The 24,093-nt window shown below is 36.0% G+C and overlaps 2 long non-coding RNA genes across 3 annotated transcripts in view; both read right to left on the bottom strand.

Annotated features, from left to right (window-relative positions):
- LOC140608583 (uncharacterized) overlaps positions 1-24,093 on the bottom strand; it is a 1,020,376-nt gene that overhangs the window by 720,034 nt on the left and 276,249 nt on the right. The window lies entirely within an intron of this gene.
- LOC140609419 (uncharacterized) lies at positions 1,036-24,080 on the bottom strand. 2 transcript variants are annotated; one of them, XR_012011250.1, is made up of 6 exons: positions 23,374-24,080; positions 21,699-21,763; positions 18,394-18,477; positions 6,435-6,585; positions 2,695-2,840; positions 1,036-1,341 (listed from the first exon to the last, which is right to left on the bottom strand). It is a non-coding gene; the product is annotated as an uncharacterized lncRNA (long non-coding RNA). The 2 variants fall into 2 exon arrangements; XR_012011251.1 differs by lacking the exon at positions 6,435-6,585.

The following is a 24,093-nucleotide window of genomic DNA, read 5'->3' as shown; positions in this document are numbered from 1 at the left end:
AAGTTAGAATTTCAATATATGCATATTAAAGTTTGTATTAATTTTAATTTGCCAGACTCTGATTTTACCAAAATTTAGTAACTACTAATGCATAAATTAGTAATTGAATTGCAGATTCACATTCTTTTTGATAGCAACATTAAAATATTCTAAAGGTAAGTTTGGAGTATTTCATTAAATTGAAATCGAAGCATAGCAAAAACGGCAATATTCCATTTTCCATGGAAGGCTCTGAGTTAGGACCCTTCTGTCACAGTGTTGTAGCATTCAGCTGTCCACGAAGAAGAAAAAATATATATATTTTTGCTGCTGCTGGCTTGAAAAACTTGAGCTTGTCATGAAAGGACAAATATGTGGAAACTTTTCTTTCTTGTTTATGACTGGTCTACCTAAGAGAATAGGTAGAGGCATCTGAGTGGCTCAGTGGTTGAGCATCTGCCTTCGGCTCAGGGTGTGACCCCAGGGTCCTGGGATCGTGTCCCACATCAGGCTCCCTGGGGGAGCCTGCTTCTCCCTCTGCCTGTGTCTCTGACTCTCTCCCTGTGTCTCTCATGAATAAATAAATAAACCCTTTTAAAAAAAAGAGTGGAAAAACTACATATTTTGCTGCTCTTGATCAAAGATTGTATTTTTTTTTAAATTCACAAACCCAGGAAATTATTTTATTTTTCTCTGAATACCATTAGCATAGTGGATTAGGGCAGTACTTTCAGCCATTGAAAGAAATGACCCTGATTCTGTTAATTATTCACCTCTGTTTCTGTGGGTTTACAGAAATAGTGTGACCTGTTCTGGAAGGAAGGTCATGTATTGTAGCTTACTATAACATAAAGCATTTTTGCCTAAAATAATTATCTCGAAATTTATTGATTTTATATATGGTCAGGACTTGCAGTTGGAAATGATTTAGAAGAAAACATGACATTACTGCCCTTAAGGAGCTTAAAATTTACTGGGGGTGCAGCACAAGAAATGACTGGAACTCATTATTTAAATTAACTTAATCAACTGTATTAGGTAATCACTGTTCTTGGCCTTTAGAGAAAGTACAGATTAATGTGAATTGCAGTAGTTTCAAAAAAATATCATGAAAGTTGGCAGGATGCCAACTGGAGAATGGGTAGGGTTTATACGGATGATGAGAACAAAGAAGGGAACTTGAAATTTGCGGGAGCCAACAAGGAGCCGTCAAGTTGCCAGTGTCCTCAGAGGTGCATGGAACCTGGCCCCGCAGAGGCCTCCTGTCATTAGGCACAGTGGTTGTCAGGGGTTGTCGGACGTGGGGAGGTGGACTTCTGTATAGGCAGCCCGACTCTACAGGCAATGGGAGTTCATTGGAGGCTGTAGAAATAGGAAAAAAGTTGATAAAAGGAGATACTGAGAGGGCTGTTGCGATGCCCTGGTGTGAATGAAAAGGACCCAGGATTTAAAAACATGAAAGGCCATTGGGGTTATCTGGACTTGGAATGAAGAAAATCCCACCTAGGAAAACGGAGGCAGAGAGAGGTGATTGTCGACATCTGGGTGGCTCAGTGGCTGAGCATCGGCCTTTGGCTCAGGGCGTGACCCTGGGGTCTTGGGATCGAGTCCCCCAGGGAGCCTGCTTCTCCCTCTGCCTACATCTCTGCCTCACTCTGTGTGTCTCTCATGAATAAATAAAATATTTAAAAAAATAGAATACTGTACTACACCTAGAATAACCTTTTGAGGTAGGTGAAACAGATGCTCATTAAATAGATTAAAATCAAAACAACAATAACAAAAACATCAAAGTATGGAGAGGTTGAGTTAAATAACAAAGCCGAGACCGAGGACCCATATGTCCTGGCTCTGGAGCTGGCTGTTTTCCAGTAAATAATAAAAGTGAGTCTTAATAAAAATTAAGTCTCCAATGATGGTTGATTTTGATAAAACAAATTATAATTTTAATTTGTCACCATTAAGATCGCATCTCTGTCTTTATCCAGTCAGTTATTTTTTTCCTCTCTGTATGTGAGAAAGCTTCATCAAATTATTTTACTGATAATACTAAAGAAATTAAAATTTCTAGAATCACAAATACTAATGTACGTCCTTCAAAGCATGGTGTTACAAACAAATGATTATAAAGTAACTGCCACACCACATGGCATGTATTACCACTGTAGAGTATTATGATTCAAATATTTATATTTGGGTTCTATTCAAATGTTTATTGTATCTTGCCCTCCGTTGGCCTGGAATTTCCTTGTTGATCAATCCCTGAAGTTCCTTACCTTAGGTAATTCTTATTAATCCTTAAGACCGAGTAGGGTTTTAAGTAAATCCTTAAAACATTTTCCTGATCCCCTTCCCTTGGGCTATCGCCCGTTACTCCAGTATTATCTTACACACCTTTTTCTTTCTTTTGTAGCAGTTATCATAGTTATAGGTGAAAACCCCAAGCTCTGTAAGATCAGGGAATGTGTATGTCTTTTCCATCACTCTATACCCAGTACCTAAGTAGCACTTGTATTCAGTAACTATGGAATAAGGATTGCAGAATAACGAATGAGACAAAGACACTGATATTAACTCTGTTTCTGGTGACCAGGGCATCCTTCTCTAAATGCTTAGAGAATACACCCGCTCTGTGTCCCCTTGTATATGGTGGCTTTGCCCTAGGTATCCCCCCAACATTTAGATCCATATAATTTGTATTAGTAAATGCAATACCTTGCAATCCCTCTCTTTGGATTATGTTTACAGGATACCATTTGTGTCTGGAAAATAGCCTCTTCTCTTGAAAAGTGTTTTGGCATCTATCATCATTCATCTGGGTGGCAATATGTTTTTCTCATAATCTCTTTGTTTCTTCAATTCTGAAATTAGGAAAATATGAATTATATATTTTACAGGAAAATGATGGGGGTTGAAAAATTCAAAATAAATGAATTAAAGCATTTGAGTGTACAGAGTATACTCCTGGAAAGTGGTAAGCTGTCAAGGAATCTCTGTGATTTTTAAAATTATTATTATTCTGTATGTTTCTTTCCTTCTACTGCACTTTCCTAAGTGTGAACAAAGAAACTCAGAGACTTATTAAATTTAGTTCTGTGTCACTAGCACTAAGCATAGTAGCATAGTAGCTAAAATATGGTAGTCATACAGTGAAGGCTTTAGGGCATACAGATGATTGAATTAATGCTAAACAACAAAAAATACACGTTTGTCCATTTTCTAAAGCATAACATGTACACGGTGATATTGAGATATAAATTGAGAAGAACTTCCCTGTCAGCACCTAAATATCCTCCCCTCATCTCTGCTTTTTATAGATAATAGAAATGGAATTATTGTGATTTTTTTTTTGGTAATTATTTCGGAGTAAGAACATTCATTTCATGAGAGAGGGGATAGACAGAGGCTGGAGTTGCAACAGATTTAAGGCTGTTGTTCCATTTACTTCTCAATCCATTTGTTTCATCTCCTGTTTTCATCTTTCATTCCTTCCTTTGAGATGTGATATTTGTTGAAGGATTTTTGGAGATGGCCTTTATCAGGTTGAAAAGATACTATTCTATTACTAGTTTGGTGAGAATTTTTTATCATGAGGTTTTTAGAGGATGTTGAATGCTTTTAGTGTGTTTACTGAGATAATCATGTCGTTGTTATCCTTTTTATGGTTATGCTTAATATGGTGCATTACATTAATTGAATTTCACATGTTGAACTAATTTTGCATTCTTGAGATAAAGATTATTTGGTCTTTGTGTGTAAATTATAATATGACTTGCTGAATTTGATTTCCTAATATATTTTTTATAATTGATTTCCTAATACTATCTTACTGATTTTTGCATATAAGTTCATGTGTATCATTGGTCTATATTTTAAATTTTTTCTTTTGTTTTATTTATTTATTTTTGGCATTTCATGCCAAAAGGCAACTATGACACGCATGTGTGTACATATACATGTTTTTATGTATCTATGTATTCCTTAGATATAATTGATATATGAATATGCACCTTTAATGTATACCGTTTGATGAGTTTTGTGCTTTGCATCTGGCACTGGGATCAGAGTAATATTGGCTCAGTTACATGACTTGGATGGTATTTTTTCCCCCTCGATTTTCTGAAATTGTTCATCTAATAGTGGTATTATTTCCTCCTAGAATTTTGATAGAATTCATCAATGAGCCATCCAGATCTCAATTTTATTTGTGAATTGAGTTTTTAGCTGATAATTTATTTACTTGCAGTAGGTCTATTAAGATTTTTTTATCTCGTTTTGAGTTTGTTATGATATCATGTATTTTTCTAGAAATATATCCCTTTCAACAAAATTGTGTAATTTATTGGTATAAAGCTTTTAATAATATTTGTTTATAGCTTTTAATATCCATAACATCTGTAGTGCTATATACTGATTTTGGTAATATACCTCTTCTCTCTCTTTTATTTGGCCAGTGTAACCAAAGTTGTATCAACCTTGTTAATATTTTCAAGAAGCAGCTTTATGCTTCATTCATTTTTCTATTCCATTTATGTTTTCTGTTTCAGTTTTTTTTTTTCTTATTTCCTTCCTTTGCTTTAGGCTTGGTGCACAGGTATGCACTTTTCAGTAGCTAGAAGAGTATAGAGAGCTTGTCATTTGTTTTCTGGCTCTGTCTTCTGAGAATCTTCCTATTATTATTTTTTTGGGGGGGTACCTCTGAATGCCCCATCTTGGATTGGAAGGTCAGGCTAGCAGATCGGAACCTTTTACCAATTTGTTTCCATGCAGTTTGCTTAATTTACTGACAGTGTCTCCACTGGTTTACACTCCTTGCTTAAAACCAAGTCCACTCTTTCTGGCAACATTTTGCTGGTTTTCCCATTCTTCTCTTCACTGGTCAAATCCTTCTCACCAATTGTATTGGGAGGATGGCAACTTGGCAAAAGAGGATGCCACATATTTTCACTGTTACTATGCAAAACTATATTAGATTTTATGAGTAAATGCTCCTGAATTTCTTGTTTTCCTTTGAGTAACTTCTAGGACCAAAAAGGTTGGTTGTTGAAAATTGACTGTTAATGGTTGTTAATGACAGTTTTGAACAGTTTTACACTTGTCATTTTGGGAGAAGATTAGTCAGCCTCTTCAAACAATTATAGCCACATGTCTTTTGGAGCATCTATGTCCTGGGTCCTTTATGAAGGGAAGATTTGTTTGTTTACTTGTGAAGACCAGAGAGTTAAGAGGGAAATGTTTCTTGATTAAGGATAAAGTGTTGGGATCAGCACCGAAATGAAGCTTGAGGTCGATGTCTTGATTTTCCAAGCACAGATCAATGTATGCATCTTGGTAAAAAATAGTATTTCCATAAGCATCCTGATCATGTGGAAATAGTCCATAGAGAGGGAGAAATCTGGGTTAGGAGACTAGGTTTCTTTTAGCGATGTCTGTTTGGAGGATCTGAGCAGCTCAGTTAATTTCTGGACTTTAACATCCTCAACACTAATGTAAAGATTTTGGACTATATGGTTTGGCAGTCATCTCTTGCTACCTGGGTATAGGGCAGCTGCATTAGATGCAGTTGTGGTACAGAATTCTTGCTCTTCTTTCTGAATTCTTGATTTAGTGGGAGAAGAGGGGAGGTCGGGCCTTTATTTTTAACAAGCATCTCTGTAGATTCTCTATGGAACCAGGATTTGGACAATTCTTTTTCTGGACAATTATGCACCATCTGTGTGGCATTTTCTTGGTACATTGTACTTGCCTAAAATAAACAATGCTTGTCTTCCCCATCCTCCCACCATTGATGATGTACCTGGTTCAGACACTGATGTAGTTTGTGTAAGTGTTAGCAGCTCAGCAAGAAGATTGTTTACTTGGTGAAAATGCTGGCACAGCCCTCTCTGCATGACCCAATAATGCACATGGGGCCAGAGAGGTCTAGGGAAACCCCTGCATCAGTCATCATGCTGCCTATTCACATCCTCCAAGAAAGGGTGTTTTGTGCTTTTGGTCTCCCACAGACTTCTTTTTTAAATTACTAAACCTTAAGAGAAAAGTAAAATAATAACAACAACAAAAAACAAAAACAAGTATAGCATGGCATAAGCTTTCTGGGGATATATGAGAATTTGCAGTGTATTAGAACTGCCAGTAAAGGAAGCAGGGAAGCCAGTGCTGGCATGCATAGGCACTAAAATTAAATCGATGCACAATGACAAATAAAAAGAAATCAGATTGGAAGAACTTACAAACTCCCTCACTTTTGCCTCCTGACGTTTTATATCACTCGAAGTCTAGGTGGCACACATCTATAGCAGCTATAAAATACTGATTATGCTCTCTTAGCTTAGTGGCATAAAAAGCTAGTGAAGGTAATGAAGGATATAATTGGTAAAAATGCCTAGATAACATAAAAATCATGGACTAGTGTTTTCATAATTATAATAGTTTAATGTTCATACTACTTTTACCTTTTTCAATAATATTTTTGCAGTCAGTTGCCCTTTTGTGCTTCACACATTTGTGACTTTTGCAGAAGAAATGGTGGCCTTCTTTAGATCGTAGGAAACTGACACTCAAAAGAATGACTTGCACAAAATCATAGGAAAAGAAATGGATGATCTGCAAGAAAGACTCAGTTTGAGACAAGTAACTGTGATCTCATTCACAAAAGTAGAGACTCTGAATATTTGCTAGGTGGTGGTCTTAGAAAACAATCAAACAAAAAAACCCAAACAATTCAGGAGAGCTGGTAGGTACAGCTTATCACAAAATGTGAACAACCTAGAAAGCAGCTCAGGGTCCTAACTCACTAGCAAACGTACATGTTTTTCCACCTATCACCCAGGGGCATTAGAAACAACAATTATTTGATGAAGGCAGTAGATTTTATTATGAGATTTGCTATTGGATTTTATCTGAATTCTTTTGAAAGAAAACTTTGTCAAAACTTGTTAAACATATTTTATTAATTTACACATTTAAAAATGTATTTGTGCGATTCTTGGAAATGGTAAGTTTTACTCTTCTTTGGTCTCAATTAGATATATCTCCTTTGGTGCTGATTCCTGACAAATCTCTAGACACACTTAGCCTTTAAAATCAGTCCCATCTCAGGATGCCTGGGGGGGCTCAGCGGTTGAGTGTCTGCCTTAGGCCCAGGGTTTGATCCTGGAGTCCCCAGATCCAGTCCCACATTGAGCTCCCTGCAGGGAGCCTGCTTCTCCCTCTGCCTGTCTGTCTGTCCGTCTGTCTCTCTCTCATGAATAAATAAATAAAATCTTTAAAAAAAATCAATCCCATCTCATTCATACTTTGTTGCATTGGAACAAACAAGACACCCAGTAATATTGTATATATTTAGGATTGCAGATTATGATTTAAAATGTGCTAATAAACCCACAAGAATAAGTTTAAATTAATCACCACATATCAGAGCAATTTTCTGGCATTCTGTGTTCTTCTAGCCAAGGGTTTTATTCTAGATGAACACGTATTTCTACTGCAGCAAATGAGCATTAGTAAGTACATTTTGCGTAAAATGAAACAGGATTTACTATTTGAGCCAAAATTTTAGGCAAACTCAGATTGCATAAATGAGGCAGTTGATTGATAAAGTGGAATTATATGTTTATATCATGATGTAAGTAGATTTACAGATGTTTTTTCCTTTGAAAATTATGCAGTTTTTATTAATCTCAGAAATGATGGAGTTATGCTTCTCAGATCTGATGAGCCTAATGTGCTGGCATGGAACTTCTGCTTTCCTCAGGCTGGACATCTTGCTTCTAGACAGCTACTATCAATTAGCTCATTCCACCTGCAGGGGCCGGGCATGTGCATTAGAAGGTGTGGGTCTGAGTCAAATAGCTGCCGCAGTTTTAGTGATACTGTGTGTCTAGGCCTTATCGCCAATTCCTGACTCATCTCTTTTCTCCTGTGGCCCTTTTGGCTGTTGACCTTTGCTTTGCCCTTTTGAACTCCCATTTTGTGCCATTTGGTCCATGATCCCCATTCTCTCTGACCGTGGACTGTGTGCTTTTTTTTCTGTACTCTGATGGTTACCTCTCGGGTTTTGTTGTCCATCCATTTAATTTTTGCCCTTCTTTGTCAGTGAGAGCCCTTAGATAAGTAAATCATCCCCAGTACTGCTGCTGCATTTTCTAATTGTAATCTCATCATTCTTGATTAATTTGTGTAAGACAGATATGCTATCTACTCTTCAGTGGCCCTATTGCCTACTTTTCAAGGGTTGAAATAAGTTTAAGCATCTGTTCTCTGATCCATCCATCTTCCTCACTGCTGGCTGGTGAGTAAGGTCGGAGGAGGTGAGTTTGTGGGTAATAAACAGGTCACTGACCCGTCTGTTAACTTGACCTTTGGGTAAACAAACTAATAATACTTGTTCAGGAAGAAGAGACTTTTATCTTCAAAATGCTCTTAGCAGGATGTTCCTGGAGAATTGCTCAGGATCTACTAGTATGGCTCCCTGGAGAAGATCGCGTAGGTTAACACAACACTCGGGATATAAAATAGAGATGTTTTATGTTAGCCTTCTATGAGGTGATTCTGTGAACCTCACTTGGAAGCTTCACGTATTGGAGTGTCTGGGTAGCTCAGTCGATTGAGCATCTGACTCTTGATTTAGGCTCAGGTCATGGTCTCAGAGTATGAGCTCTGTGCTGGGCATAGTACCTGCTTGAGATTCTCTCTCTCCCCCTCCTTCTGCCCCTTCCTCCCAATTCAGGCTCTCTCTCTCAATCTCAAAAAAAAAAAAAAAAGAAAAAAAGAAAAAAGAAAAAAAAAAGAAAAAAAGAAAACTCATGTATTATGAGCCAAAGAGGTTTATCCAACATGAAAAGAATCTTAGGAGCAGCTTTTGACAATTGCCTGTGTCCTTAATATTATTTAGTAAAGCTTCACACTGGTTAAGATCTCTGAGCCATGTGAGTCTGATTTGACAATCTGGTGTTCTATATTAGCTCAGGAATTTTGCCTCTAGTGTGGGACTGTCAGGATTGGAAGCTTTGTTCTCCCAGTTTCTGCCTGTGGGTTTTGGACAACTTATGTAATCTCTCAGTGATTAATTATCTTACTCATGAAATGGAGAATAGGAATGGTTTGTATTTTGAATGAATACATGTAAAATGTAGAACATTGTCTAATACATAGTAAACTTGAACTTGTTAGATATTTTATTAAGATTTGGTTTGAAAGTGTGGCCATAAAACAACAACAACAACAACAACAACAGCAACAACAACGTTCCTTAGGTACTTAGTGTGTCCTAGGTACTGATTCAGCCACTTGAAAAAATTTGTTTAGCTCTGACTTTAAAATCAATCCTGTAAGTAGTGAGAAGGCTTTTCACAAATATGGAGAAGACTAAGATCAGGGTTTTCAGTTTGTTGTTCTAAAGCATATATAAGGGAAGTCTGGGTGGCTCAGCGGTTTAGCACAACCTTCAGCCCAGGGTGTGGTCCTGGAGACCGGGATCGAGTCCCGCATCAGGCTCCCTGCAGGAGCCTGCTTCTCCCTCTGCCTGTGTCTCTGCCTCTCTCTCTTGCTGTGTCTCTCATGAATATATAAATAAAATCTTAAAAAAATAAAAAATAAAGCATATATAAGGCATATTACTCCTTCCTCCCAAAATGAATGTCTCTAGGTCCCTAATACTCAATTATCTGTGGCATTGGAACCACCGGGGAGCTGTTAGAAATGCCACTTTCTGGCTCTATCAAAGATCTTCTCATTTAGAATCTGCACTTCAACCAGATGCCCAGGATGATGTATATGCCTGGGAAAATTTGAGAAACCCATTTTAAGGTAGTTTTAGATGTTTCTTTCCCATTCATTTTATCAAGTACATCTGCCATGATTTCCAAATAAATATGTCTTTAATTGCTGCAGATTTTCACTGTACTCTGTAGTTCAATCTTCAGCTACAACCTGGGAGTCATTTCACTCATGTTCGATCCCAGTACTAGAAGAGAGGAATGTCAAGACAGAAAATTAAGCAAATGTCCTTTATCGAACTGAGTTTCTCTCCCAAGTAGTTCTATTCAAACTGCATTAAAAAAGCAAAAACTGAGTCACATAGACCCTAAGTTCATGGATGATTTTAGGTAGAAATAAATCTAGCATTTCCACTGTCTGCATTTTCTTTCACTTGTGTCTCTGCAAAATGAGATCAGATATGGAGCATAAGTACTTGGTAAATTCTCAAAGCCATTGGTTCTAGGGAAAGTAATTTACTCAGATTTTGATCCAATGTCTTCCTTCTACTTTATGATTTATGAAAGATTTTGCAAAAGTTTTATTCTATAACCTTTATGGATCAGGTTTGATTGGAGAAAATTGTGCTTCTTTACTTGCCCTATTGGTTAGAATACATGGAATACCAATAACATTTTTGGTTCCTAACAGTGCTAAACTTCCATGCATACAAAACAATTAATGAAACAATGTTGATCATTTTGTAGCAATATATTTAACTTAAACAGAATTAGTCTTACTTATTTCACCATAATACTCGGAAGGTCCATTCATGTTGTCACAAATGGGAGAATTTTTTTATTTTATTTTATTTTATTTTATTTTATTTTATTTTATTTTATTTTATTTATTTTATTTTATTTTATTTTATTTTTTTTATTTTATTTTATTATTTTATTATTTTATTTTATTTTATTTTATTTTATTTTATTTTATTTTATTTTATGGCTGAGCTGTATTCTATGTCAGAAAAAGGCAGGCACCATATGGTTTTAGTTATATGTGGAAACTAAAACACATACAAACATAGAGACAAAACAAAACTCATAGATACAGAGAATAAATTGGTGGATAATGGACAGAGGAGAGGATAATGGACAAAGTGGGTAAAGGGTATCTAAAGGTATAAATTTCCAGTTATAAATAAGGGATGGGGTGGGTAGCATTTACAGTATGATGACTGCAGGCAATAATATTGCATTGCTCATTTGAAAGTTGCTGCAAAGGAAATCTTAAAAGTTCTCATCACAAGAAAAAAAAAAACAAACCTGTAACTTTGTATGGTGACAGATGGTGACTGGCCTGTTGTGATCATTTTACAATGTATACAAATGCCCAATCATTATGTTGTCTACCTAAAACTAATGTAATGTTATATGTCAATTATACTTCAATAAAAAAAAAAAAAACAGTGTAATTTGGGAAGCATTAAAAGAGTAAAGGAGAAAAAAAAAAAAAAAAACACCTCTTTGTTAATCCCCACCTTGTACAAATAGTAGCCTGTCACTGATCTTAATTTTCAGTCTGCTCAGAGACTTTGAAAACAGACAACAGCATTAGGGCTATAAAAATAAATGAGAACAACCCCAAAGAGAATAAAGACTGTTTTTTTTCAAAGCTTGGTATAGCATAGGTGTCACCAACCATCATTTGAATTTGTCAGAGACCCAGAGGCGGCCAGGGAAGTGTGAAGGCTTTACGGTTGGAAACAAAAGCAAACACAAAGAGCAGGACAGCTTCGGGTATGCTCTGATTGGAGGTTATTGACGTGGAAGTTGGAGGATGGCAAAGTAGAATCACAGCACCTTCTGCATTTGATCTGGAGAGGCTGTGCATTTAGCTTTCTGCAGTTGGTTCTGGGTTGGAAGCACAAAGGAAAAATGGGCGGGGGGGGGTGCAGCGCAAGTAGCAGTTATGAACCGTCTCATTGTTCTGGGCCAATTGCTGCAGAGGCTGTAGTATGGTTTCCTGTGTTGCTTGTTGCAGAAGTTGTGGGTCAGAGTTCTAGTTTCGTATATCATCCGGTCACAGTACACTAATTCTTTCAGGAAAGAATCCAAATTGTTGACATGAAAGAACTAAAAGTATTAAACCTGCTGTTATTATACTTAAAAAAAAAAAAAGACTTACTGTTTTTACTTGGTTTTAGTCCAACACTCTCAAATATTAAAAGTTATTTTAAAATAACATATGTGGGATCCCCGTGTGGCTCAGCAGTTTAGCACTGCCTTCGGCCCAGGGCGTGATCCTGGAGACCCGGGATCAAGTCCCACGTCGGGCTCCCTGCATGGAGCCTGCTTCTCCCTCTGCCTGGGTCTCTGCCTCTGTGTGTGTGTGTGTGTGTGTGTGTGTGTGTGTCTCATGAATAAATAAATAAAATCTTAAAAAATAATAAAATAAAATAACATATCTAAGCATTTGAGTATTTGCATTGGTGCTGGACAAAATGCTGCCTGCCAGAGCTAAAGAAGAAATAAAACAAGGCAGCCCTTGATATTGAAGTAGTTTAACAGTGATTATTTTCTATGCCTTTTGGACCTCAGGATAAAGCTGCAGTGGGGATTTTCGAAGACATTTTTAAAGAGATGGATATGATGACTAAATTTATAGTCATCACTGGTAAGGTTGGGAATCAGCAATGCAACCCTGCAGGCCTCAAACGATGGGTGAGTGAGAAAGATTGGTCAGAACGATGGGTCAGCACTGTAGCAGGCTCTAGTCCAACCTGTGGGACCTACTAGAGAAATGACCCACTTTTTTTTTTTTTTTTTTTTTTTTTATGATAGTCACAGAGAGAGAGAGAGAGAGGCAGAGACACAGGCAGAGCGAGAAGCAGGCTCCATGCACTGGGAGCCCGACGTGGGATTCGATCCCGGGTCTCCAGGATCGCGCCCTGGGCCAAAGGCAAGCGCCAAACCGCTGCGCCACCAGGGATCCCTGAGAAATGACCCACTTAAATCATTTTAACCAACATTTGAACATTTATACTGCTCCAAGCGCAGTGCTATGGGCTTAGTGAGTATTAAAAGGAATAAGATCAAGGTCAGTCTTCATGGAAATCAGTACAGTCGATAGACGGTCAGTGTTATCCAGATGCAAAAATCGATTCAAATAAGACATTGTCTTTTTAGGAATGGATTGTAGCAGCTAAAAGTATATTTTAACCAATTGATGGGTTGCCATGCTTTTCAAAGGATAGTAAATTTATGCTTTTTTATGCATTATGTATGTACCTCTTTTATGTGCTGTTAGGAGTTTCAGCTATAAGCATGTCATCAGAATACATATAACTTGTCAAAATGGCTTTTTAGCTTCTTTTTTAAGTCATTGAATATCAAATTTTAATATGTTAATTAAAAATTACTATACCGCCTATATACAGCCAGTTACCAATGGAACAATTTACAGATAGTTCATATCTTCATTAGTGTTAAAGTTTTGGTAATTAAAGATAAATAGCACCGCAAATTGGCCTGTTTAGTTTCCGTGCTCCTTAGTTATCAGTGAAATTCAGTGAAGAACATTAATAGTTTCATTGGATTTCTGGAAGCTCTTCTGGGGTTCTGCAAATATTCCCCAATGGCCACTTTGGGATTCTGAATTAACAGTTCAGGATTTTCCAAGCTTTTCCTTGGCTGCAAATTCCTATTATATGAGTGTGTGCTCATATGGTTAGTTACGGAACGAGGCTAAGGTGAACAAAATTGTTTGCAAATTGGACGGGCTTAAAAGTGTGCATGAAAGAGATTTGTGTGTTGAGGGGGAATAAAATTAATACAGTTAAGCTGGAACAAACAGGAGACAGATTCTGTCTTCAAAAGCTTCAGAGAGTTTTGTACCATTGTGTCAGGCTGGTTTAAATTTAGGTTTTAGGCTCTCTCAATATATGCAGTGTTTGCTCCTACTTTTTTAATCTGCTTTTGTTAATGTTTCATTTTCATGATCTATATGGAAATTTGACACTCTGAGAACCAGCAGGTGAGGATGAGCTCTTCCTTTATCTTAAACTTACTGTCTCTCCTCCTGTCCTTTTCACAGCCCCGGAGCCCCCCGTACAGTGCCTCTTCTCCAGAAACCCCTCCTCTGTCCTTCTGCTCACATCTGAGTTCCTCTTCTTCTCGCTTCCCTTGCTTCCCTTGACTATTAGGCAGTGTTATCCACCCATCCTCAAACTGACACAGGTCCTGCAACTAATACATCTGTCAGACAAAACAAAAATTATCCTAGGCATCGTCTGTGGCTCTGCTCCGAAAGCCTAGCTTTGGACTTTAACTGCAAACTCCCTCCCTGCCATCTGCCCCCCGTGACCGAGCACCTGACCTGCCCAAGGATGTGTGCCCGCCCCCCCAATCCCAAATGAAAATATATGAAACACTCTCCTCTGAGTGAATTTTCTTACTGGTTTCTAAGGGTAGTCGGTTTCATTCAAGTCCATACACCTGCTACAAACCTCCCTTGTCCCGGTTTTTACCTTTGAGTGTCCATTTTAAAATTACATTTTAAGGATTCCTTCAAAATAAACATGCTAGTTTGGTCAAAATCGTAGGGATGCCTGTACATATAACAACGGTTCTCACCTTTAAAATCATAGAAATCTGTTCTTTATGCAAGTCTCAAAGACAAAATTAAAATGTTAAAAATCAGCATTATCCATGAAGGTACAGGAAGCTGAGCATCATAATGTTCCAACACCCTTTAATCAAAGACTATTATTTCTACGTGACTAATGTGACTAATAAAATCAATTTATGCCCTTTATGCAGAACTAAATAAGGGAAACAACCTATTATATGTAGTGTGACCTGCCCTTTTAAATCCAAATATTTAGGGGATCCCTGGGTGCTCAGCGGTTCAGCGCCACCTTCGGCCTAAGGTATAATCCTGGAGTCCCGGGATCGAGTCCCACGTCGGGCTCCCTGCGCGGAGCCTGCTTCTCCCTCTGCCTGGGTCTCTGACTCTCTCTGTCTCTCTGTGTGTGTGTCTCATGAATAAATAAATAAAATCTTTTTAAAAAATCCAAATATTTAGGTGTTTTCTTGGCATTTATGATTCTGCACTGATTTTTATCAGGCAAAATACCATTTTGTTCATGATTTATTTTTTTTTCAACGATTTTATTTATTTGACAGAGAAAGAGGGAGCACTACCAGGGAGAGTAGCAGAGGCAGAAGGAGAAGCAGGCTCCCTACTGAGTAAGAAGTTCAACATGGGGGCTCAATTCCAGGACCCCGGGATCATGTCCTGAGCTGAAGGCAGATGGTTAATGAATTGAGCCACACAGCACCTTTTTTTTTAGAAATTTTTTTAAGCATCATTTAACCTAAAGGAAATAACAGGAGACGGTATGCCTTCTGTCGTTGAAGCAATAGCTATGTACAAATTTAAACATGAAATATAACTCAAAGTGCCTTAAATGCTGTTTTAAAGATTTTGTCTGGATATTTTTGTTACTCTCCATCTCGTTTACTTTGAGGACCTCTACAAATTCACAGTTACTTCTGAAACCCTCAAATCCAGATAACTTTTTTCAAGTCTCTACCTTTTCACTTTCATTCTTGATTCTCCCTTGATTTTTTTTTTAAGATTTATTTATTCATTAGAGAGAGAGTGAGCATGCAGGAGCTGCTGGGCAGAGTGGGGAGCAGGGTAAGAGAATCTCAAGCAGAGTCCCCACTGAGCCTGGAGCTCAGGGCAGAACCCGATCTCACGACCTTGAGATCACGACCTGAGCCAAAATCAAGAGTCAGATGCTCAACAATCTGAGCCACCCAGGCACCCCAATCCTCCCTTGATCTTAATGAGGGGCAGGCATTCCCTGTATACATCTGACCGTTTCTGCTTTCTGTGCGCTTACACACAAATCTGGGATGGCTCTACTTACTTACTTCACCTGACTCCTTGCCAGCTTTCAGGACTTTCTTCAGTGTCAACACCGCAAGAAGTCTTCCTTGATGCCCCACCTGAGTTAGGTAACTCACTACATTCATAGTTGCCAAGGTAAGGTAAGAGGCTTAGTACCATGAACGCCCCTTCTCCTTCACCAGACTGTGAGCTCTTCGAAGACATGCGCTCGGGCTTAGCTATATATGCAGTCTCAGTGCTGAGCCCCCTTGCATTTAGTGTTTATTGGATACATCAGTGAATGAGTGGGTAGGTGGCTGGATGTTGATTGAATGAAGGTGCACTTGGCATACTTTGCTTGCCTAGACTTCATCGCATCACTTTTGTATAGAAGATATATTAAGATTCAGACAAAGTGGTGAGAAGACCCATCTCGTTTGGTATTAATTTGGAAATTCATTCTAACTATTTAATTATTACAGAAGTGCTTTTTTCCTGATAAACTTTCTGTTTATGATTTTGATTGCACTGAAGAGAAGAAGGAACAATACATTATCATTATGATATGTATAGTATGATATGTATGATATGATAGTTTTTTTGTTTGTTTGCTTTGTTTTCTTCTGTCATGTTTTAGAACTTGAATGACTCTGAGCTCATTCTTAGCTCACAGATGTGTTAGGGTCATAGAGTTAGATTTACTATTATTGATCACAATTGCTTTAGAAAAAACACTCCATTTTGTTGAAAACACTTGGTTGGAGATCTACGCTTAGTCTGTATTTATGCACGTTTATGCCCAATCTAAAGCCAGAGTAACTGCTTTTGTCTTTTACTATCATTAGTTTTCACACAGTGCCATTGTTTCCTTAATAGTTGAAGAAACATTCCAAGAAACACTAAAACTGTCTCTGTAATCATTGCATTGAGTGATTCTCAGAGCTCTACATTTGTTTGAAAATAACTAATGATGTTGGACTTCTTCCAGGCATCATACACATTTGGAATATTTATTTTTATTCAGTCAAAGAGTATAAACACATGTCTCCTTTCTTAAAGAAAAGCTGTCTCCGTTCACCTCATGCATGGACTTAATAAACTCTCCACAATAAAGTAGTGTTGATTATTGCTTCGCACAGTTGCAGCAGCCTCATTAGTTTCACTACATAGCTTGAAATGGTTTCATGCCAAATTAAAAATGTAGGTCATTCAAAGGACTAATGGTGCTAGTTCAGCATGAAGTGATTTCAAGCTCACCTATATCCAAGCCTTTTATCTTATTCTATTACAAACTACTTCTCACAATGGTTATAATTTTATATGTCACTTTTATGAAATTATATATAATGCATTATTAGAAACACAGGCCTTACATGTCCAACAGATTATGGAAATTTAAGGCAGTGATTTTCTGTGTCTGATAGAATACTGAGAACAATTTTTTTCTTTAATTTTATGGAATAATTTTCATAATTTCATGTTTTCTGAAAATGCATTCAATAGAACACTGATTCTGTTGTTTCTCAGTATGTGCTATTCAAAGAAGAAACAAATGATCGAGTAAATTTGGAAAACTATGAGCTCAAGTCTTTTATATGAGTTTCAGTAGTGTGGGACATCTCAGAATCTGAGATATGCATTGACAAATCTTACTAATGAATCAATGACAAAAAATTTCAAGCTGCTTTTTTTTTTTTTCAAGATTTTTTTTATTCATTCATGAGAGACACAGAGAGAGGCAGAGACACAGGCAGCGGGAGAAGCAGGCTCTCCGCGGAGAGCTCGATGTGGGACTCCATCCTGGGACCCCAGGGTCACAACCTGAGCCAAAGGCAGATGCTCAAACACGGAGCCACCCAGGTGCCTCTCAAGCTTCTTATACTTCAGTTCACTTGCCCTTTCAGCAGTGGTTAGCATCATTGACTTGCTTATGTTATTATTTTTTTAAAATTAAAGGTCTAGTTATTGAAGATTAATACAGTTGCATATTTCAAATGTCAAAAAGTGTAAAATGTAAAAAAGGAAAATAGTTTATGTATGCTTTTCCATATCCTGTACCCTCCCTCCTACTCAGGTATTCATTGTCATTAAACACTGTCTTTTAAAAAGTGACCAACGTTACACACATGTGTACGCATGTATGTCTGCAGATACATATTTTTCTTTTTACAATAAAGATTATCATATCTCTCACAGTGTTCAATACCTCTATTTTTCAGAATATATTCAATTTTTTTCCATGTTAATACATAGATTTTTTTGTTCTTATGTAAAGATGTGTGAAGTTGTTTTCTCTGGATGTAACAAATTTTTTACTCTATCCTGTTTATAGACATTTAAGTTGTTTTCAGTATGTTACTATTATAAATATGCATCCACCTTGTTCACATATTATTTCACACGTGTACTTTTTCCCAAAGTAGAAATGTTGAGTATAAAAGTACTGCATTTATAATTTTGATAAACATTAACAGTTTGCTACCCACAGGGGTATTACCATGACATTAGTAAGAGAGTACCTGTTTCTACCCAGATTGGCCAACATGATTTATAAAATTATAAAAATACTTTTCCAATATTTTTTTTTCTGATTTAGAGCTCTCATAATTATGTATCCTGTGCTAAGATGCTGATGTTAATATTTAATTTTGGAGTTTTGCACTGAAAGCTTAAGTGAAATTTCTTTATAGTTTTATTTTGTTATGTAATTTTGGTCACGTGTTGGTGTCACTGTTACATTTCCTTCAAAAAACTTGGACAATTAAATTACAAATTAAGCTCTGAAATAATTTAAATACCATTTAAATTACCTACCTCAATGATTTTATAGAGTTCTCTGAAAACACTTGGATCAGGTGTTTTTCTGGGAGGCAGTTCTTGGTATAATTTCTGTATTACCTATGGGGAAATCCCAAGTGATTAGAATATGTATCTCTGTGCTTTTTTCATGTTAAGTTTTTTATATGTAATGAAACTTGCTTTGTTTTATGAATTCAATCAAAGTAAATGAGACAGCCATAATTTTAAATCACTAAAAGGACAATTGAATAGGTAAATTTCCATTATATGAAATAAGTTAAATTTAAATGCACATCCAGGCAGAAATACAAATGATCTTTGTGGAAAAAAACAAACAAAAGCAGTAAAAAAATAAATAAAAACAACAACAACAAAAAACACCCTTTTTTTTCCTTCTTTCTAAAGGCTGAAATTCTATCCTAATCTTCTCTACTGGCCATGTAAAGGGTAATAAAACTAAACAATTTTTCCCACTATTTTTCCATTTCCTCTTAGTGGATGAGACTTGGTCTGTGCAGTTTTTCATGCTTTCTTTACATTTCAGAAAACTCTTGAACCAGATTCCTACATAGCTAAGGAGATATTTTGTAGCATATGATGAGATTCAATGTGGAAGGAATTTCCTTTTCCTAGGACTATATTAATTTCAGATTCCTAGAGCCAAATATAGTTAATGAAATATGGAAGTTGCCTTTAGTATTCTGAACAGATGTTCAGTGGCCATGTGTTAAAACTCCTCTTTGGACTGAGTGATGGGCAAAGATGTTTAGATAAATGTGCCATCCCTTGCGTCCACTTGGCTGTGCTGACCTGTTTTGAATTCTGGAAACTAACATGGGTATATTTCATCAATCTTATTTGATTTGTGCAAAGTTCATTATGGATTTCAGAGCAGATGGTCCACCTATAATAATACCCAAAGATATCTGTTCCTTGGGCTACCACCGCTTCCACAACCCCATAATTGTTTTGTTTTTGTTTTTTTTTTCAATCAAAAGGAAGAAGAATAGTCAAGTAAAATAAATGTTTCCTGTATTTCATTAAGTAGACCACTATTGTGATAAGCATCACTTTGTTGTTTTTCTAATGATATTCCAATCTTTGTGTGAACTTAGTAAATGTCTCTAGTTGATATTCTCTAAAATAATCAGCAGGGAGAAGAAAGACCTTCTCTACTACAGGGGCTGTAGGCAGGTGGCGAATATGTGGTCCATCCATATTTATTTAGAATTTTCAAATGATAATAGCTTCTTTAGAGCTAGGATTTAGAAGTGCATGTGATGTGTGATTTTTTTAAGTCAACTAATATTTTCATTGTTATGAAGAAATAGCATAATATTTATTGCTATCATGGAGTTGATAACAAATGGTGAAATGTGCCAATTAAATTAGTTTTTATCTCTTATGCTTTGCTGACTGATGAAAGTATTTCATGTGGATGCTATGATTGACTGAAAGGAGAAGACATCTTTGTGTAACCTGTTTTCTGGGGCCAGTGAAAACCTACATAATTTTTTTTATATATATGTACTTGGATTAAGTCATTTTTCAGAGTATACCTCTGTTAGCAAAGGTGGTTTGAGCAGGATTCTCTTAACCTTTATTCACACTGAATCTAACTATTTTTTTGTTGTTTGGTTGAATAATCTATATTACATATACTTACTTGTGCTCTATGTATAGTAGTACTACTTTGTATACATGAATCACAATAGGATTTTCCTTAGTGATGGGAATGAGTTGTCCAAAAAGAGAACAAAACATGTGTTTGGTTCTGTTGTTTTTGGTGGTGATTTTTTTTTTTTGTTCAACTGATGTGGTTCATAGTCTGAAACTTAAGGAGAGTCACATTTTCACTTCTACTGTAGAGTTAGCAAATTGTGCTTTTGATACTCTGCCCAGTATTTTTCAAATGCCTCTATTTATGTGACTCACAGTTTTTACCCTATTAGTTTATAGAAATCTACTTAGATTTTCTAATATTATTCTCACTTTTCTAGTTTACATAATACATGTCTATTACAAATATACCTTATTTTTTTACAGAACATGAAATTAACTGGATTAGTAAAATGGGTACGTGTGTAACTGCCGGGAATATGGTGCATATTTGTCAGTCCTTTTCCTAAATTTCATTAAATCTACTCCAAAGTCCAAAAACTTTGAGATGTACACGTCTTCTCTTTTTTTCATGCCTGGCATTCGGCTTCTGTAACTTTTATTCCAATTTCCAAAAATGGCAATAGAATAAGTGTCTCATATATTGTATTTGTCAATGGAAATACTCAAAATGACTCCCTCCTTGAACAGATTTTAACAGACCTTTGTTTTTCAAATAGAATGTCAATGACTTTAGAGTTTTTGGTTTCCACCTTAGACATCTGCACAGATGAATGTCTTTAAAACATTCTCTTTATGGAGTTGGGAATTACCAAATGGGACCCATTGGAAAGGACATCCTTTTTATTTTAGATGTTTGCATAATTGTTATTTACATGCAACAGCTGAGACTGCAGAACAAAAATGAGTCAGTCAGATGTTCATTTCATTGAACACATTAGAAAAAGTGCACCTGCCTTGCCAAAGGCACTACCTCTTTGGGAATAATAGTATTTTTGCACATTTAACCTAAAAGATGCATAGCACTCTCAGAGAAAAGTTTTGTTGCAATAGATTATGGTAACTAGCATTCAGAAGAAGTTAGATTTAGTAACAGCTCTGCCATGTATTAATTACTTTCTGCACATTTTTGTTGTTGTTGTTGTTGCTTCCATGAGTATCATTTCCTATTATTTGGCATAAAGGTAATGTTATCTGTGTTGCCTGTTTCTTAGGCACTTGTTCTCCTGTTACATGGAAGGCAAAGCTAGGGTAATAGTTCATATCAGCTATTTGAGGTAAAATAGTCAATCTAGATATGGTGAGTGGTTTAATTTTAAATACATATTTATCTAGAGAAATCCTAAATAAAATGTATTTCCCAATGTGTAAATCCAGTTTACACAGGGAAAAATCAGAAGAGACATATATATTGTGCACATATACCTTAGAAAGACAGGAGGAAGCTGTAGAAGTCATATATATATAGACTCTGGAACCAGACTGCACCGACTAGAATTTTGCTGTATCACTTTTCTTTCTGTGACCTTGTAGAGATAATTAGCCGCGTTGTGTTTCCGTTTCCTTATTTATAAAACAAGGATAATAATGTCACCTACCTTATAGGGTTCTTAAAGATGATTAAATGAGCATTAAACTGTCTGACATATGGTAAGCTCTCTATAATAATAATTATTATTATTACTTAGCCATACACTTACATATTTGTAAGGCACTTTACTCAACAGTTAGGTGTGGCATGGTTCTTCCTTGAGATATGGCTGATCTGTTTAGAAATAAAATATAGCGTGAAAAATCTTAACAGGAGATAAGTCTAAAATAAGGTGTCTAAGAAAGTGAAGTCTTAGTCCATTCAACTATTTATTATGCCAAAGACCTAGTTAAACTCACACAACACTCATAATATTAATTTATGTCCATATCCCTTTATTCAAATCTGTTTGAAAGAGGAAGTACAGTATATAATAGTCACAAACTAGTTTTGTGAGTCCAACTCTACTAGCTATAGTATCCTAGCCAAATTTCTAAACCTTTCTGAGATTCAATCTCCACATTTGCAGATTGGGTCTGTTGTGGGGATTTAATGAAACAGGTGGTTTTTCTGGAAATGGTCCTTAGAATATAAACCTTATAAAAAAACACTAATAATGAAGAAGGAAGAAGAGAGAGGGAAGGAGAATAATAAAAAGTAATCTAATAATATATTATTATGTTATTACTATTATTAGATTGATAATAACTGTTATTATTTAACATAGAAATTAGGGGATGGCATTTATTTTCTTAAGAATTTTAAGCAATGACTCCAAAGTGTCCCTGCACATAATGGGCACTCAGAATTGGCTGACTGAGTGAAGAACCTGAATTTAAATAAAATAAAAAATAATAGGAGATGCCACTGTAGAGAAGCTGCCTTACCTGCTCCTGTGTGAACGGGGCCAAAACCTTTGGAGTGGGCAAAATGGCAATTGTTTTAAGCAACCATTTAGGGAAGTCAGTAGAAAGATAGATATCTGGATCAGTCGCCTGATGATTGCAAACTTTCTGAAGTTAAAACCAGTAGTCAATCAATATGTCATTCAGAGTAGCTTAGCTTGTTAAAACACCTATAGGAAACTTTTTATTTTTCTCAAGCTCATGTAATTGCCCTATTCATTTTCCATAGGTGGGGTGAGAACATGACGTATATATATCTGTGTAAGTGGATGAGGCTTTTCCGAATCTGCCCTAGTTCTCTGATGCTACTCTAACAATGTATTAGAAGATCAGCTAAACAAAATATTGTAAACCTTGTAATTAGTAATATTGTGAGTTTAAATAATTTGATCCAACAAACGAAATATTTTAACCCATTAAAAAGTACTTTTTTTGCTTCCTTGCTTCCCAATGCAGTGGAATTCTGGGAATTATCAGAGCTCAGGTATGGATACTCATTGATGACATTACACTAAAATTTTCAGTTGATCACTCTTTAGTTATAAAATTTTCAGTTAATCACTCTTTAGTTATAATCATGCTGTCATTTTCAAAATAGATGAATACAAATTTTGAACTATCATTTTGAAGTTTTAAGTCTTTAATTTTGCAGGTAAAAAATCTACTTACATTTTCCAACTCATTTGATTATATTAAATTACTTTGTTAGATGTCTGTGCCAATTTGAAGCTAAATTTTTCCAACGTGAAGATTATCTTTTTCTCCTTCTGTTTTTCCCCATTGGGGAATATATAAAAATATATAAAACATAGTATACAGGTTAACTATTATAGAGTTGACAACCAAATAACATCTACCTCAACACAAGAAATAGATTTTTAGGCCTTATTTTATGAGTGGATTCATCATAAGTTTTCATATCTTATCAAGTCACCTCACCTTTTTATTTCTTTAGAAAGTAGTATAAAGACCTGCTATACAGATGGCTGAGACCAAAGGGTGAATGGTTGACTTCAAAGGAAGGTCTTGGGTCAATTGAGAAGCCACATGAAAAACAACATAAATAACAAGGATTAGAAAATTTTTAAAAAAGATAAACAAGAACTTTGAAATTTGCCTCACACCAAACAAAAGATTAATTTGATCAGAATCATTTACCTAAATGTAAAAGATGAAACAAAAAAGCTTCTGGAGGAGAGCTTAGTAACTTAAAATAGCAAAATATGTCTTTACATGGTACAGAAGCGCTAACATGCATCAAAAGGTTGCTAAATTAGACTTCATTAAAATTAAGAACTTCTACTCATCAAGAAAACAGTACTAAGAGAGAAAAGGCCAACAAGAAAGGGAGAAGACATTGCATTACATGAATCTAACTAAATACTCATAACTCATTTCCTAAATATAAAAAGGAAAGTTTAAAAGACAAAATAACAGCTCAGTTTTAAAAATGGGGGAAATAATAGGATTATTTGAAAGTTTCAAAAATTCCAAAATAAAGTAACACTTTCCGTTGAATGTAGTTTACAAAAGAGGATCCTGTACTTCACAGCAGGAAAAGAATTATCAGATGCATTAGTTAAAGAATGTCAACTGCTCAGCTGATTTTTTCACTAAGTAGGTCCGTATAATCAAAGTGGAGTCCATGAGTCTATGAGA

The sequence above is a fragment of the Canis lupus genome, chromosome 18 (genome assembly GCF_048164855.1).
Source record: "Canis lupus baileyi chromosome 18, mCanLup2.hap1, whole genome shotgun sequence".
Lineage (NCBI taxonomy): Eukaryota > Metazoa > Chordata > Mammalia > Carnivora > Canidae > Canis > Canis lupus.
This window is presented reverse-complemented; position numbering and strand designations above follow the sequence as displayed.